Source organism: Dicentrarchus labrax, unplaced genomic scaffold (genome assembly GCF_905237075.1).
Source record: "Dicentrarchus labrax unplaced genomic scaffold, dlabrax2021, whole genome shotgun sequence".
In the NCBI taxonomy this organism is placed as follows: Eukaryota; Metazoa; Chordata; class Actinopteri; family Moronidae; genus Dicentrarchus; species Dicentrarchus labrax.
In genome coordinates this window covers 26,802,957-26,820,680 of record NW_026136715.1, presented here as the reverse complement: position 1 = coordinate 26,820,680, position 17,724 = coordinate 26,802,957, and the positions used below count along the sequence as shown (strand labels likewise).

The 17,724-nt window shown below is 39.2% G+C and overlaps 1 protein-coding gene across 2 annotated transcripts in view; it reads right to left on the bottom strand.

Annotated features, from left to right (window-relative positions):
* The window catches only part of plch2a (phospholipase C, eta 2a), a 192,532-nt gene extending 174,808 nt beyond the window's left edge, over nt 1–17,724 (bottom strand). Inside the window, exon 1 of one of the 2 annotated variants that reach the window (XM_051426364.1) lies at nt 17,432–17,724. The gene's annotated coding sequence lies outside the window, so the exon portion shown is untranslated. Of the gene's footprint in view, nt 1–2,771; nt 2,937–17,431 lie in introns of those variants that run through there. The other variant, XM_051426365.1, reaches the window with a different exon arrangement.

Sequence of the window (17,724 nt, the reverse complement as noted above, 5' to 3'; positions counted from 1 at the left end):
AAACGTGATCCAAACTCATTTTATTTTTGGGGGGTATTTGTACTTCAAGCATTTTCTGATTTAGACTAACCCCTTACCCTTACCCTCTTCTTTAGGGTTAACCCTAACCCCTAACCGTGTCCACCACAAGATACATAGTCCGACCCTGTTCTAACATACCCCAGTTACATAACACAAGTTGGGACTTCATGAATGGACATACAGTCAGAGTTTGCATGACGTCAGCATCTAGTGGCCGTTGGAGAAACTGCAGCTTTGTTGCATATCATTCCCCATCTCTCTCTGCCCTCATTTGCTGTCAGCGCTCTACTGTCAGGTTGATAATAAAGGCACAAAATGCATGAGAAGACCTTAAACTGTATGGTTTGTATGGAAATAGACCTTTACATTAAGAAGATACGGTATAGCATATTGGACTATAAGACTATATATGTTTCTATAAAATCCAACTATTTCATGTGTCATTTAATGACTCTGTTCCAATTGTTATTGTGTCCAATGTCAACCCACAAACCTTGCTTGAAAATATCTATATATAAAGTTGCAAAAAGCGACATCAAATATTTTGAGATGGGACAGTAAGAAAAGCACAGGTGTAAATAATGAAATTATGATGTTTAAATTCCATTTAGCTGCTTCAGTTTGGAGGTCCTGGTATTGTTATTGCTGGCTCCCTGTCACATTGTCATGGTTTAGCAGAGCCACCGTTAGTGTTATTAATACACCTGTGCTGGTGACATGTCTGCTAGGGAAAAAAGACCTACGAACCCAAACCAATGAGTAGTCTAATTCCACACACCTGTGTCGAGGTGAGCCCAGTACATGCAAGCACATCATTCGATAACAATCTAAAACACATATTAACACATGACCAGCAGACAGCTCTTTTAGTAGAAAAAACCCCCAAAACTCCACAAGGAGAGCACAGAAACACAACTCAAAATGAATGATAATGTTGTTCTGTGCCAGCTGGATGCTAAAGGTATTTTATTTTACAAAGGAGTATTAGGGCCATGCATCGGTTTTTTATTTTATTTTTTTGCATTTCGAAAATAAAGTTGAAATGTCAAGAATAAAGTTGAAATACAATTTCGAGAATAACGTCAAAATGTCGAAATTAAAGTCAAACTTTTAAGAATAAATCAAAAAAAGCATTTGAGCACAGTACATAACGTCTCACCAAATAGTCCAGTTCAGGGCATTTTTCTTGCTATTGAAATATGTACATACACACACACACACACACACATTTTACTTAAACAATAGCAAGAGAAATGCCCTAAACTGGACTAGAATTTATGTATTAAATATAAATATTTGGTGAGACTTTATGTCAAGGTACACATATTCACCATGAACTAGTTGCTTATTTATAGCGTATCAGCCTTTTATTGGTCTTAATAAAGCACTTACACTTTATTCTGCATGACAATATTCTTCAACTAGACCATTAAGGGTTCAATAACCACCTAATTACTGCTTATTGATAGTAAGTAAGGAAGTTGTTGTACATGAATAATTATCTTAATATGCTTGGCTCAGTATGGGCCTCATAAACATGGTCTTTTCTTATTCATAAAAGACAAAACCACTTGTTAATAGTTTCCAAATAAAGTATTTCTAACTGAACTTTTGCTCGTAACTAAGCAATACCTTAAAATTTAACATGTTGAATACAAGTTCAATAGTTAAATGTATTATTACATAATAGACCACATTTGTTAAGTGTTATTGTGGCACTACCACCTTATAAGGCCCATACTGAGCAAAGTGTATTAAGATCATAATTCATGTACAACAGCTTTCTTACTTACTATCAATAAGCAGTAATTAGGAGGTTATGGAGGGAAAACTTTTAACACACTAGTAGTTGTAGAATACAGTCATGCAGAATAAGTTATTAATAAGTGAGTTATAATAACCAATAAGGAGCCAGTATGCTTATTATATGCATGCTAATAAGCAACATAGTGAATATGTGTACCTTATTATAGGGTCAGGATTTCCTCTCCAAGTAAAAAATACAAAATACGCACCTAGATATATGTTTTCTGAGTGAGGGGCTCAAACACAATCAAAGTTTCCCAGAAAACATAGTTAATTTCCAGGATATCTGGTCATTTGAATCCATTTCCAGGTGTTTACGTGACTGGAAAACTAGTCTCTTAATTTCCAGGTTTTCCAGATTTTCCAGGATGTGTGGGAACCCTGAGCGTTACCAAACAAATCAAAACCGCACCACACTCCACAATTGACAAAAAGCACATAACAGACCCATATATCCACCTACAAGTAGCATAGTTTGTTGTGTCTCTCTCTCTCAGTGTGCATGAATACATATAACCAGCCCTTGCTGATGACTGTCAGGGGTCACTGAGGGTCACTCCAAGCCCCCTCTGGGCTCGCTCAAACTTCGGTTGACCTCAGATTCAATTAACAACACTGCTATTTTTGGACGTCACACCACAAGTCACACATATTAAATGATTCAGATAGCGGTGAAAAAATGAAACTGGAGGCAGCAGCAGAGAACTGACACACAACTGTAGACAGAGAAAGGGAGAATACAATGTGGAGAGAAGCATACAAGATAAATGTAATGTTAAGGAAAAAAATCATGCAAAGCTTTTAAAGGATTTCAAAACATTCATTTTGTGGTACTCATACAAAACCTCAGTCTATGTACAATGTAGCATGACAGCTGCCAACATGTTACACCACACCTCGGACTCACTTCACCTCTCCTACATAAACTTCTTTTGTTTACTTACCTTTCCACCTTCCGCCATCACTCGCAGAAACCCACCCACACAGAGACGGGATAAACCTGAAGACCGTCACCTCTCAGTTTGAAAGGCTCCTTTAAATCAGCTTTTAAAGTTGAACGCTTTAATGTTGTGTATGTGATCCGCCGCCCTGCTACGGACTGAACAATATGTGTGTGAGATGTGTGGTGTGGGAGTTAGTCAAGGCTAGTAAGACATGGTGGGCCGGCTGGAGGACGTGTTGAGAACTGTTTTTAAAAGGTTGGCGGTCAGATTGCTTGAGCTGCAGGTCTGGGCACGTTTCTGTTACCATCAAACACACATACACACACTCCACCTGGACACAGGAGAAGGTGTGTGTGTATTTGTGTGTGTGTGTGTGTGTGTGTGTGTGTGTGTGTGTGTTTGTAAGGGCTGGGTCTGTGACTATAGCTGGAATTTGACGCGGTAACTCCAACGCCAACATGCTGTCGGAAGTGTTTTAACCATTCATTGATTCATTTCTAGCACGAGGGTTTCGAAATGATGGTGAACTGGTGAAACTGTAGTTTGCGTCATTAGTGCACCTTAGTTTTGTTTGCTTTGCTTGGAGGATGTTGCAGTGAAAACTAATACATCTGTAGTTAAAAGTATAACCCTAATAAACTTCATAGAGCTAAGGCCTATGTCTGAAGGCATTTAGTGATAATTAAATCCCCCTAGAGTCTAGGGTTCGGGGTTAGAATAAGGGTTAAAATAATTGAAGGTCTAGGGCCTAGACCTTCAATTGTCTTTTTTACCAGCCATACACGTATAATATTGTCAACAATGGATCAAGTGACTACATAATATGCAAACAGCAACAGAAAATCATCATTCATTTAAAAGCTAAAAAGCTAGATATAGGGTGCTGCCAGAATGACGTATTTTTATTGGCCAACCTAGAAGTTAGCATCCGCCTTAGGTTAGGGTTAGGTTCCTTGGACAAAAAGCCATTGGAATTTTTCCATTGGATTTCAGATTATTGCAGAAAGTAAGCTCTGTGGCAAACAAAGGTTTATGATACTTGTGAAGTTTTGTTGAGTGACATAATCACAAAAAAACACGCGCAAGTTAAAAGCCAATGTTAGGCTATAAACTACCTTGCACCAATGAACTACACCATGGTCACATGATTTTAACGTCCCCGACTTCCAACTTGTAATTAAATCATATAAATCAAAATCTATAAGCTGCAAAGGTTGAGTTAGAATAGTTTGCAAGAGCGTGAGTATGAACACAAAGAGGCTATAAAGGCGGACTAGTTAGCAGATAACTTTCCATGTTCGACGTGCTGATATTTAATGTCACTGACAACTTCTCTCAATTAGACACTTTTAAGCAGTTAGCCATCTTTTTGAAGACACTTAATAGCTTAAAATTTATAGGTGGGGTATTTACTGACATATTTTTTGTTACAGAAGAAAGCGTGAACGTCTAACCAAACCTCTATCTATCTAAAAACACAAAACATTGACTTTGAGGAGAGGGAACTGGAGGTGCTAAAATGCTAATTCAGTTCCAGATTTTAGGACTCATTCCTACAGTATGTCAGGAGTTGGTGGAGACCAATACAGAGCTAAAAGGAGAAACAAGGTGAACATGACTCCAAATTAATAATAATGTTGCTCTATGTCTGTTGTAGCTATGTATAAATAGGCAACTGTTTGCAAATGTGTTAGCCATATCAACTATCAAAGGTATATGGCAGTGTTGCGCACCACATTAATGTTTTGCTTGTTGTACTGCACCTCAGTATCTTAAGTGTTTTATTGCTTAAGAAAACAGCTTTTTTATTTGTTTTTTTTCCTCTTCGAAATCTACATGGTGTCCAGTGTGTAACATTTAGGAGGATCTATTGGCAGAAATATGATATAATATTCATAGGTATGTTTTCATTAGTGTATAATCATAACAATAATAATCACCTGAATGTAGGATTTGTTGTGTTTTGGTAACCTTAGAATGAGCCCTTTATATCTACAGATGCTGCGGGTCACCTTCCACGGAGTTTGTCCAACGTGTTTCCACAGTAGCCCAGAACGGACAAACTAAACACTGGCTGTTGATAGGGGTGTTTGTATTTTTCACACATTTCGCTGCCACTGTATGTGATGTGATGGGAAGGGGAACCACCAACCTAAAGCATCGGTATTTGACAACCTGGGAATGAGACTCTTCTTTCTCAGCTCTGATTGGTTGTTTTCGTTCAGGCCCTGTGGATTCTGGCCAATACCAATAGGAGCACCAGGAGGAGCAAGATTATTTCACAGATTACTTGTTTCATGAACTACTGTCAGGGTTTAGTGAAGTTTCAGAAAATATGACAAAAAGTTTTGGGTTTTTTTTAAATGACCTACTGCAGCTTTAGGGGAAAAAAGACTGGGGAGCAAAACAAGTGACTGAATAAATTGATGAATATGTTGCTGGCAGTGACTCGTTTTCTGGAAGCAGGAGGTGCTTAAGCTATCAAAACACAAAAAAGATAACAGGCACAAGATTGTCTACAGAAAGCCTTAAGTGGAAATGAGATAAGCATCTAGTCTGTCCATTTATCTTTGACTTGTCCTGACATGTACATGTGGTGACTTTTCCTGCACAACACACTGCTCTGTTTGTCCAGGCTTGTAATGAGGGCATCACACGATTAGAATCATCATACATTATCACATCTCGAATGGACATTTTCCTGTTGCGTGTTAATGCAGTGCTGTCATGGATATCAGCACTGTTTGGGAGCATGAAACCCAGAGAACACTGTGTTAACAGTGAGGACAGTATAACTTCCTGGGCCTCATATGCAGTTCACAATGGTTCTTTTTCATGACCACAGCAGCCAAAAGGCATGGCAGCCTAAAGCGATTACCATCCACCAGAAGGCTGCTCTGGTGATTCTGTTTCTGAGTTCTCCTAAACATGACCTGTGGAAAATCTACTCAATCCCAAAGTGCAAAAATAAATGTACAAAAACAAGATCCAATCTGAAAGGCACCCAGGGACAGGAACAGTAAAAAAGTCCAGGGGCTATCTGATCCAAAAATTAGCTAGACCCAGAGATAGAAGACTGGGAGCAGTATGATGCTCCATCAATTTTAACAAGCAGCTGCAGTCAAAATGGGCAGCTGAAGATCATTTTCCTGCACTTCAACAGGACCCCTTCTGCCCCCATAATGGGTCATAGATTGTAGAAACCAAGTGGACCTGTAAAGAAGTAATACCAGGGCCACAATCACCAGTATGTATTATTTTCATAAGCAGTGAATAGACAATGTAGTGGAGAGAAATGTGTCATGATTTATGACGTGAATGCATTATTAATATGCGCTTTGTTTGTTGCTCTTCCCTACAATTTTTTCCAGTTAAACAGGTTAGTCATTATCTGAATCGAGGGTCTAAGTATGCTGTACAGATTGTACGGCCCTCTGTATCTGTGATAGTGGGCTATGTGCATAAAATTTATTTGATTCTGAATACATTTTCCTTACCACCAAATGGCTTGCTAAACATTTAGCATTTCTCTTCACTTGACTGATTGATTTTATCTAAGTGTCCTGCACCATGTGGTGTCCAGCCCATACGGACTTACAAAACACGAGACTGCAACAGCCAGGGAGGCCACTTGACAAGTCGTACAGTTCCACAAATTCAAAGAGAGAACATGTTCCGAGGGTGAGCCGCAGGCCAATATGATCCCCTGATGAATTCTGACCTGTGATTCTGCTGTTGCCAATCGTGGATCGCACAAAATGCACCACTATGTTCAACAGTCTTTAACTGTGTCTGTGTGCTGATCACGTAGTGTACAGCAGATTTATCTGAAAACAGCTGCTTGCTGTGTCTCAAAATGGCATTGAGTTGTCGGACGTAAAACCAAAATCTTGAGCTTGATTAGTACAGCTTTAGTAATTTTGTTCGAGTGCCCAGAATGGTCACCCCTAAATGAATGTATGTTAAACTTATTAGCGGAATTTTAAAATAATTTACTTGTTTTTCCTCATCAAAACTTTCCTTTATCATATAGCGGAAGTGGATGTCATACTGTGAGTTCTTACATGTAGTGCCACATGTTGAGCAAGGCTATTGTGAAGATTAATAACTGTAAAACGAAACAAAAGAGTTACTCAGGCAGTAACATTAAACTGTAGGTCAACACCCTTTTTGTTGCTAAGTACAGCAAGTCAGAGACAAGCTCAAGCACGGTCATGCACTTAGCCTCCGTTTCACAACATCGAGCCTGACTCAACCGAGTGAGAGAGCGAAAGCTTCACTGAGCCATATAAATGAAATACAACCATCTTGTACTGTACAGCTCGCGGATGAAAGACGTGACATTAGTCCAATCACAGTGGCTGTCGTTAATGTGTCAGAGCACAAGACAACTCTTAAATAAAATCCACACGGCCACAGTGACAGCTTGAATAATGCATTAAGAGTGCTGTGCTGCCGCTTCAGCTCTAGGGAGAGTGTGTTTGAGCTTGTGGTTTGGACTGCCGGGCATTGTTGTGACTAGCTTGTTACACACTCCTCTGTGGAACTCACTGATTTCCTAAACTGCGTAACACAGAGAGGAAGACATGTACATGCACACACAATAGATTGTGCTATTGTCACTCCATTTAAGAGCTGGTATTTGTGATTGATGAGTATGTGTGTGCGTGGTTTGTGCGTACAAGCTAAAGAGGCTATCGTGAATTGATTAAGTTGTTTATGTGATTTGGCATGTACACATATAGTATCTCTGCCAGTAGCTACTTGTTACACAATGGCTCTTTCTTGCACAGTCCCCACCTGACTGCTCCCTGCACACAACACATGCTCACACAATGGGATCCATTCACAGCATGCAATTTGAAGAGGTTCAAGAAAGTGTGCAATCAGAAACAGTTTTTGCTTAATCCCTGTAGTTCCATAGTCATGTAATGAAATGGCTCATTATTGGGGTCAACAAACTAACAGCCAGTTCTTCCAAGAAGTGTACCTTAATTTAATGAAAAACACAGCATTATAAGGGGGGAGCTACGGAAACAATTCATGCTCCATCAATTTGTTTTGTACGGTTTAGGCTGATACTAGAGGGATTTCCATTGCTTTATTCATTTCATTCAACTGAAGATGATACAGCAGGCTAGTAAAGTCGTTGTTGTAAAATAACGTTAGCCTTGGGTTTGCCATTGTAGAAGTAGACAACCTTTCCCCTAGCTAGCCAATTATGGTCTGTTTATCACCTCCTTGATCATCACAGAATGTAATAACTTTCACCGCTTCTCAGTTTAGAAAGACAACAGCAAGAAAACCTGTTCTTTGTTTAGATTAAAAATGGCATAGCCGCATAGCAACCATGCCTTCATTTTCCCAACATCATGCCTGGCGGGAGACTGAATTAGTTCCATTCTAAATGCACATTATATTGCATGATCTAAGGTCAGGGATTTTGGTTGATCCCTGTCCTTGCTTGCACCATCATCAGGCCTACATTTCCATTTGTGCACAAGAATCATCCTAATTTAATGGACAAATCGCTGTAAAATTTTGTTAATTCATGCTCCCTATTTGCTCTTCCATTCCTCTAGTACCCAGGACAAAATATGATGTGAAATTTACAGAGCACATTCATGCTCTTAAGGGGATGAATCCTTGTGATTTTAATGACAAATGGATTTTTCTCTAATAGCAACATTATCAGTATGTTGTTTCTTAAACATCCAAGGATGAACCATTTCCACTGTGATGTCCAGTCCTATCTATATTTGTTGCTGAAACAAAATACTTGCAGTTTTATACCTGCCCAAAGGTAGCTTTTATTTTATTTATTTATTTATTTCAATGCAGCAACAGCAGGAACACATTTTCCCGGTTGGATTGTTTTCAATCTCTCAGGTCTTTAACCCAGGTGAGGTGCTGGGTTTCGATGCTGTTAAATCCCCTATGACTTGGCTGAAAGAGGCTGAAAACCAACACCCTGCTGAAAAACAAGCCTCCACAAAGGGAGAGAGAACTGGCTTTTCCCATCAGCCACACACACGCTCATAGCTGCCAAGGTCCGGTGGTACAGTTGGCCAGCAGCATGTCACATAGTGCATACATGGTGTGTTCATCGCAGGAAAGTCAAGAAGTCACATGTGCACACACACACACAAACACACACAGTTATTGTGCTTCTTGTAATGCAGATCTAGCTAAGATGAAACAGGATGAGGTGAAATATAAAAAGTCAGAGTGTTTCAGAATGTGTGCCAACCCTGCAGTTCATTCCATGGAGCGAAACAAGGGGCGATAAGGTTTGCTGCTTCCTTACTGAGAGAAGACAGAAGGAAAAAGCGTGACGGACAAAGAAAATACTTGCTTCGGTCTCTTTCAGCTTTCACCATTTGCTCCACATCACTAAATGGCCTGGCAGAACTGATGCTGCTTTAAATGTCATGTGGGACGGATCTCAACAGTACAGAGACTGCCTGTTGGGCAGTTTTGCAAAAGTCTCTAAAACAGCAATTGCTTTTGTGTCCTGTCAGCAAACATCTACTGCTTACCGCACCGCTTTCTTATCTTTTTACTGAGTACTGAGTACGGAAATACCACTGACACAGTCTTTACAGAAGTCCCTCTTCAGGAGCTGGTCACCTTTTTTTAAATCTTTGGGTCTCTGCTTTTAAAAATTGACTTCAAGTGGGTATAATAAAGTGTACTGCCACCAATATCTCCAGTCACCACTGCAGTGTTTGAAATTTTGGCTGGACAGCAGTAAAGGAAGCCTACCCTATGAGGGAGAAAGTCTGTCCCTGACTTACTAAGTGATGATGTTACCGTTGCTTTTTTTGTAAAACAATAGCCGCAAACAGTTGTGAATTATTGATGTGTTCCATTTACCTCTGAAGTTCGACGTTGGAGCTGGGAATGATATCACACTCTAGTTGACTGCGTTCCGGTACAACAAGTTGGAAAACCAAGCTGTAGCCAGGTTATCCATTAGCCATTGTTAGCATTACCAGTTGATAAAAATGCAGTACGTTGTATTTTGCTCATACAAACACATTTGCAGACGGAAGTTGCAGAGTACTGTGTGTGCTAAGCAGCCATCTTTTGGATTTTTGAGGTCTGGGTTGATGAGGTACTTTCGACTTTCCATGTTGGAAATCTGATTTCAGGGAGCGTTCCAGTAGAAATGTTCGACTGGGAACTCAAGTTCAAATGGAAAGCACCAAAGGTCCTCAGGAGCACACTGACCATACATGATCCAGCTATATATATTCTAGGTTCTGCATACATATACTAGGTTTTTGATAGTCTTTTGCCGTGAAGATGGCAGCCACTTTGGCCGAGAGTCACATATTGCAACAATCATTAAATGGATTGCCATTATATTCTTCGGCAACATTTGCTTGAGCATGATAAACATCACATGTTGAGTGTCAGCATTTAACTGAAAGTAAACTCTTTTGTGGAAGGCATGTTTCACCATAAATCCCTTAAAGTAAAGACTAAAATTTGGTGTAGTTATAAAGTCATTTATGGTCCTAAATTGCTCAATTGCAACAGCCAAATTAAGACAATTATAATCATATCAGCATACAACTACTTTAAAAAAGTGATAGTTAAGACTCATGTCTAAATAAGACAGTTGCAGCTCATTCAAAAAACACACCCATGTCTGAAGTTCTTTGTTGGAAGAAAGTGGAGCACACTTGCATTTTCAGATCAGATCACTTTACTAAATATCTTTGTTTCAAATACTGATTCTACATCTCAGGTTACAGTTGATTCCTCCTAACACGTCAATGAAAGGTGTGAACATGTGAGGACAACACAGATATGTGGTAGTAAATTGAGTGCTTAGTCCAACTTAAATAAATACATACATAAATAAATTATGAATTCTGGGCATGTTAGGGCTTTGTATGATCTATGCCCTAAAGTAAGAGCATGGTTTTGCCAGTATAGCCTCATTGACCACCCGACTTTGGTAAGACTCATCTCACACAATGATTAACAGAGAGAACTTTCACAGGACTGTTTGAGAGGCAGGGGCAAAAAAAATAACAGCGAGCAGAAAGTTGTGGTGCATTTATGGTAAAATAGCTTAAGGCAACTTAGAGGGCACTTCATCACCTTTTATCCACTGAAAAGAGACCCTAGAGAGCATTTCATTACATTTTCTCCACTGGAAAGGGACTCCAGACGGCATTTCATCATGTTTTATCCACTGGAAGGACACGCTATAAGGCACTTTATCACGTTTTATCTACCATAGGGGAGAATTTTTCCAAATGGCCCCTTTTAAAGGTTACACACTGGACCTTTAAGAAGCAACAACAACACAGACATACTGCTCAGCAAAGCTACTGTGTTTCCAAAAAGGTAAAAATGAAAACAGACATTTGACAGTCAAAAGGCAAGTTATCTCATGGCTCATTTCCAAGTCAGATAGGGTTTTCCTTTCTATATGGTCAACCAGATGGTCCAGCAGTTGGCATGTGGGAAACGCTTCTGAAAAGGTCATAGCGACTCGCAACCAGATGCACGAGATGAAAAGAAGGAAATAATTTGGTAGGAAAAAAATAAACTGCTACTCTGAAAAGGTCAAGAAGTGTGTTCCAAACTTACAGAGACATTACATTGGGATATTGGAGTTTGTTGCTGGGTTTTTGGGCATAGGTTAATGATATTCCCTGCATGACATATTCAAAGAAAGAATATAACGCGTGGTCTCTGTGTCTCAGAATGTAAATGTGATTTTGTCGTGTTTGAACCTGCTGTCGCTTTCATATAGATGTGCTGCAGGGGTAATTACACACTTCAGACACATTAATTGCTATTCCCACTGCTCAGTGTTTAAGCCCTGCTCAATTTTCTAATGTAATGACTGCTGGGTGGTGTCACTACACAGTACTTACACATACACATGCTGCCACTTGTTAGTTTGCCAATGAGTTGGCAGAAAAACAAGTCATCTTGTTATGTTAATGATTCATAGTATTTTAGTTAATGACAGTTAACACCATAAAGAATCCTCCTCAAAATACAATTTGAACATAGCTCTTAGAATCACACACTAACACACACACACACACACAAACACAAGAACAATGTGTATAGTAATATACGACTGGTTAAAGGAAGACCATTTTGGGAAAAACTGTGGTTAGCCTAGCTTGGCACAAAGACTGGAAGCAGGGGTGAAAAAACACCCATAAAGCCCACTAAATAACATTGTGTCTCATTTGTTTAATCTGTACACAAACAGAAATGTTAAGATTACAAGGTTGTGATTTTAGTGGAAGTTATGTGCTGGAACTATTTGACAAACATGTTCTGGTTAAACAAACTAGATTCAATTCAATTCAGTTTTATTTGTATAGTGCCAAATTAGGTTATCAGGACACTTTTCATATAAAGTAAGTCTAGACCTTGCTCCTTATAAAATTATTCATAGAGAACAATTTCCTCCATGAGCAAGCACTTGGTGACAATGGTAAGGAAAAACCATGGAATCCAGGAAGATTCATCTTAACATCTCACTCTCAGAATGAAAGCAAAAAAGCATATTTCTGAAAATATTGAACGATATTCCTTTAATTTAGATATTTACCTCTGCGAAGGTTATTTTTTGGTGATACACACAGAGTCAATGGCAAATTTAACTGAACGTAAACCTGCCATAGTTAAAGTGAATGGTGTGCTGTCACTAAACAACTAACAGGCACCTCAAACATCCCTAAAGAAGAAAAAGGCATGAGGTATGAAAGAAATAAGCAATCAGGGACATGATTTTTTCAGATTTTCCAACCTACGTGAATTCAACTTAATTGAAGTGAATGGTGTGCATATCATAGAAGACTGGACCATTGGCTTTGCTGGAGGTCTGCGTTCTCTGAGCGACCTTGTAATAGCTAAGTTAACACCATTAAAATATCTCAAATTCAGCAAAAAAGAAATGGCTAGATGCTAAATAGTTGTCTAAGGTTTATATGAGCTACATCATGTACACCATGTAAGAAAAATATACCCTTTCATGGCATTTTGACTTATCACAGCAGGAAAAGCACAGGTGTAAGAACTTTTGTTAACAAAGGCTCAACCACAAGACCCGAGAACTATAGCTCACCTAATGGAATGCAGTAGTTTTTAATGTTATCAGTTACACCTGTGCTGTAACAATTCAAATTTACTACTGCAAGCCTTCTATCCCAGTCCCCAGAATAACTGAATACAAAGACTTTGTGATATCTTTTATCACTTGTACTAGTTGTTGTATTTTACATATAAAAACAGTGAATGTGAGATTTATGCCAGATAGATATTTTGTAAACAATTCATCACAAAATGTTTTTCAAACCCAAATGTGAATCACCTATTTGATATTCATTGGAATGAAATAGGGCAATCAACTGTGATTTAATCCGGTTAAGATGCAAATGAAATGTCACGCTTTTCGATAAAATCTGAATAAGTTAAAAACTAAAAGGAATAAGGTCTCACACACAGCCAGAGAAGGCATTAGTACTGAAAAACTGTTCCCAGTAAATCCTCTCTGAAATGTAATTCAAGTGTACAATGCACAAAAGCTTCCTTTTTTCACATAGGTGATAGATTTTTCTTATTGTCAACAAACCCTGTGAAAAACCAACACTGAACATATACTAACAAGTATAGTGTGAGTATTAAAGTCTGATATATCTTCTTCCTCTATGCTACATTGTTGTCCACTGTTAAACATATCGGTGTTCCTTCATCACCATAAACACACACATTATAGTTATTTTGACTCAATACCAAGCACACAGTCCTGCTGCCCCAAATACTGCACCAAATGTTGATTAGTGCACCGCTGAAAATAGTCCCCAACAAATGTACTTTTTCCTCCTGTTTGAGTAATGCTTGATACAGTGCATGGGCAACTATATATTGAAACTGTATACTTGTGAGCTGTACCACTGGAAAATACCTTCAGTTGTCTCTTATGCTCCACTCCAGTAATTTAGTATTCCATAAAGTTGAGGAACTTCCCAGAGACAGATTAATAAAGGAGGATCAATATTCGGTGCAGCACAGGCCAAGTTATCTTGTCGTTTTTGAACTAGAATAGATCCATTTCCTAAATCCGTGGATCCTACACTTCCCACAATGCAACTCAATTTCAGTTTACACCCTCCCTCCCTGCAGGGTAAATATTCACATCTTTCAAGCCCTGTCCCCCAGTCCATGTGATGTTGCTTGTGGGATATTCTTCTAATGTTTTACGGACTGTAAAAGGCAAACAAAATACAAAATAAATTAAATTTATAATGCATAGATTTACTAACTATCACAGGTGAACGATTTGCCCCTTGTGGTATTTTGTCTGGAACAGGCCGTTTTTTGACTATGTGGCGTACAGTTCATACAGTCACTTTGAGTGTGCACAGTCCTATCAGTGCCAAACAAACCCCTGTTTGTTTTACCTTATGGCCTCATAAAAAGTCATATGGTACAAATATTCTGACTTCAAAACAGTCTGTGTGCAGAACATTTCAGGGCTCTTGTCATGCAAGTCACTCAGATAGACTACTGTACTTACATTAAGCCAAGGGCAAGATTAAGTGTGAATACATGTACTGTCTGTGCTGTACTGATCTGTAGATGACTCGACCTCACTTGCTTTGCACAACAGTCCAGTACTCATTGTCTCTGCAAGTCCATCTACAGCTGGCTATTTGATTTTTTTGAAAAGTAGGCTCATCAATAACTCTTAGGACCAGTGTGCCACGAGGATTCTGTCTGAGTCCACTACTGTTCAGCTTATTTACACACAACTGTGTTGCCAAATATGACAACAATAATATTATACAAATTGCAGATGACACACGTACATGACAACAGTGATTGGACTGATGAGAGGAGTGAAGTGGAAGGCCTAACCCTATGGTGTCATAACATCCATATCTCTCTTAACCCCCTGGGGTTGCCAAATGCACCAGCATGTTTTCGCAATGTTACTATTAATATCTCCACAATAATACAGCACAGAATTATGGTTCGGATACTCTCTAAATCTGTGGACTCTGCTTCCATGTCTATATTCTCGCAAGAGTGTACGTGATTCACCCGTACGTGGAGGAAGATAAGAAAGCATTGTCTGCTTTTCAGTATGCCTAATTGGTGGGTTTATGTGTCTACATTTGGGTGAAACCAGCTGAACTAATTTATTGTACATTTATATACTTTTTTATTCATATATTTCACTATTTTTTGTCAACCTAAGACTTTGATAAACCCACTTCAAGCAATCAAATAACTGGTCCACATGTGTAAAGATGTGTTTTCAGAAGATTTCAGATTTGAAAAGATTTGACTTCAATTTTTCAGCTTTAGGGTCAAATTATCTCTTTAAACTGTGCTCTAGAACAAGCAGTGCATCATTATACAGACAGCTGAGGATTTTTATTTGCAAATTTTGTTAAAAAACACATGGGAATATCATGTTATGCAAATCGCTTCAAAGGTGAATTTAAAAAGACATGTACAAGTCAAGAAAATGGCATTAGACCCCATAGGGTTAGTGTAAATAAGACAAAAGAAATCATTGTTTAAACTAAACACTTATTTCGACCAGCTGGTCATCGAATGAAATTATGGGCAGTTTTAAATTTCCATGCACACACATCAGACACAGACACGTTCACATGGTCCCTCAACACAGAGGGCATCCTTGAGAAGGCACAGCAGAGGCTGTTCTTCCTGAGGCGCCTCAAGAGCTCTTGTGAACTTTTCCTGATGCATCATCAAGAGTGTTCTGGCAGGCTGTATCACAGGACTGTAAAACATCATTGGCACACTGTGGGACATTTACAACACTCGGTGCAAAAACAAAAGCCCATAAAATCATCAAAAACAACAGCCGTCCTGCTCATGGTCTCCTTCCGTCTAAAAACATTATATGTCCTGTTTCACAGTTTTTTTTCCCACAAGCAGTCAGAATAAAAGTTTCCCATATGCACTTATTACTTATTGTAAATATTATTTATCCAATGTTATATATGAGTGCATAGGGTATATGGTTAGGTGGGTTGTATGTGTTAGTATTATGTGGGCTGAGAGGGTTGTTGTTGACGGAAATGTTATGGTGTTGATTGGGTTGGTGTGTATTTATTTATGTACATAAAGGATAAGACTGCAGGGGCAGAAGCATTTCACTGCACTTATACATGTGACAATAAACTTGAACTTCAAACTAGTCTTTCCTTTGCTCGTTTTAAACATTTGAAGGTATTTAAACCAACGACTTTTAGATGAATCAAAACTCTACCACCTTTTCATTGATCCCAAGAACCTCTCAAGCATCTATAAATCCCATTTAAAGTCCTCTGAAACCTCACCAATTACATATGAAACCCCTCAAAGACCTCTAGAACTCTTATCAACTCTTATTAACTGCCTGTAGAAGCAGTTCAAGGACTTCTGGATTTCTCTCAAAGGCCCCTAAAGCACCTCAGGCACTCATGGAACCCCCTGGGGTTTCCACACAGGTCTACAGACCCTGGATGCACCTAAGACAACCAACATACAGAATATTGCATATATATTGCACTTAACGTTTGTGAGAGGAGTATATGAGTGTGTGAGTGTGTGAGTGTGTGTGTGTGTGTGTGGGGGGGGGTTAGTGTGAATCCCAGACATGACATATGTTTGACACTACAGCTAAAACAGATGTTGTCTGAGGTTATTACGGACATGATTTCCTCTGTGTCTCCTCAGCAGGTGTCACCTCAGTTCCTATTTCCTTTTAGTTCTGTGTGTGTGTGTGTGTGTGTGTGTGTGTGTGTGTGTGTGTGTGTGTGTGTGTGTGTGTGTGTGTGTGTTTGTTTTTGCCTGCTAGTGTGTGTGATGGGGTCCTTTAAGGATGTCCCTTTACAAACAACCTGCCACCCACGCAGCAGCTCCACAGCAGCTATTGTTATTTTCCACTTGTGTACTTGGTTTAGCTTCACTAACACAGTTTCATTTCTGATTACTGTAATAGAAGCAACACTGAATAATACTGATATTGGCCTATTTTAGCCCATGTTGCATTGCATTGTTGGCATTCAACACAATAATAATGAAATAGGACCAAGTTATTTTTCTAAATGTTTTTGTTATCCTCAACATTTTCAGTGAATATATATTTGCAGCAGTGTTTGATGGCTCTCTTAATAAGACTGAAATGATACAGTAGCACCTCAGCTATGTATTGGAAGCCGTAACTGTAATTTTATCTCTGCATGGTCATGGTCATGGTTATCTGTTATCATCATCTGTTGGCCTCTATGAATCAGATCTGCTCAGTCATCTAGCTCAAATATGGTGAAAATAATGCAACTGATTTATTTAATGTAAAATCCATTAATAAAAAAGTTCTACAGAGAATCTTCAGCTGACTGATGTGTCAATGAAGATATTTACCTTTCTCTTGTCTAATCGAATCAACTTCAGATGAATGGTCTGAAGTCTCTGAACTCCTTATCACAACACACGCTCCTATTTGAACATGTTAAATGACAAAGTACAGCAGCTTTGATCACTAAAGCGTTCTTATCAGCCTTCCAGATCATGTCCGGGCTGATGCCTTGAAACCAGCCAAAACCTGCAGGTAGACGAACACAAGGTGCATGCATCCAACAAAGTTTGTGTCTTACCTGTCAGGATCCCAGACTCTCCCCGGGTGCTCATTAGTGGTTTAGTCCAAGCAGCAAAGTGCTTCCCATACGCCATCCACTTTCCATCTGTAACAAGTTACAAGTAGCTCCTGAGTTAAAGGGAGGAGGGAGAGGGAAAAACCCAGCTCCTCCCCTCACTAAGAGCAAAGTTCAACTTCCTGGTATGCAGGATGGTGGGACAGACTGTCCAAGGGTTGATGCGAGTGCTGAGAAAAGTCGCTGTAAAAGGATAGCAGTGGGCTTATAATGGGATGTTCTCCGTAGCGGTTATA